Raw genomic sequence first — 1,280 nt, 5'->3', positions numbered from 1 at the left:
TTGGGTGTTGTTCCTTGAGTATTATTTTTTTAAATAATAAAAAATAGTTGTCTTGTGTTTCCAAAACAAAGTGAACCAGGATCTGCTTTCCTATATTTAAATGTCAAAAACCGGCACATCCATCAGAAAACTTTAACTCAACCGACAGTGTCAATTAGCAGTGTCTGACATCACTGCACCACTGCTCATGTGTTCAGCTGAGATTCACTTTGGCTTTATTCTAAAAATAGGCACTATGGCGATAAATAATTCAATGTACTCGGAGCCAGGAGCGTAAAAGACACATTCATTTTTCATAAACAGAACTGTTTTTCACAAATATCTTTGGGGACTCTCCAGAAATGTAAGCTCCTTGTGAAATCTATACAGATATGTATGTTGCCTTTGGAGGTACCAGTCTGTGTGAGACTGCTCAGTGTAAATCTTTGTTGTGATAGAATGTCGCAGTGATCATTTGATTTATTTCACTTTGGTCTCGTACTTTTTAGTTTGACTCATTAAGAGAAGATGGTGAGTATCTTCAAAAATTGCATGCTTTGCTGTTATCACACATTAGAGAAGCAATACATGTCACGTCTGTTTTGTATCTACATCCTCACTACATACGTGTTAGCGTGTGCTGGGGGTTGGGTTTCAATTATGTGAGCTTTGCATGCAAACCTTAGCTCACGCACATGTAACAGAGAAGTAACAGAGCTGTGTCTTCAGTCATTGTGTGATTTGTTACGATACATCCTCCTCAAATACAGAAAAGCTACATTTCTCCTCCTTAAATAAGAAAAAGAGAAAACATGATCATAAACTTCTTTCGGTTTGAAGCTGAGGCCTCAGGGCAACCCGTCACTCTACAGCCCCTCCTGCTGGGAGAGCAGAGAACTGAAGTCAGCAGAGTTTTAAGGGGCACTTGATGTGATATTTTCATGGTGCATATTCAAATCAAAGGATCATCTAAAAAGTATGTTTAAAAGTTCTAAATCGAATGCGTAGGATCAAGGTTTTGCATAGATATGAAGTGTGACCCATATTAAAGATAAAAGTGTAGGATATCTCAGCCTCTGTATCAAACTTCATGCACCAGAGACCATCTTTAAAATGCTAAGTACTATTTTGTGCAAATCGTATCTCCACATATAAACTACAAAATGCTATTTAAAGAATTATGAATGTGTTGGAGCTACAATAGCCTGTATTAAAATCATTTAATTAGCTATTACCCATGTGAATGATGCTTCCACTGCACAGTTATTATTAAGAGGCAAACATGGCTTCTCTGTGGAGGT

The sequence above is a fragment of the Hippoglossus stenolepis genome, chromosome 3 (genome assembly GCF_022539355.2).
Source record: "Hippoglossus stenolepis isolate QCI-W04-F060 chromosome 3, HSTE1.2, whole genome shotgun sequence".
Taxonomy (NCBI): Eukaryota; Metazoa; Chordata; class Actinopteri; order Pleuronectiformes; family Pleuronectidae; genus Hippoglossus; species Hippoglossus stenolepis.
Note: the sequence above shows the minus strand (reverse complement) of the source record.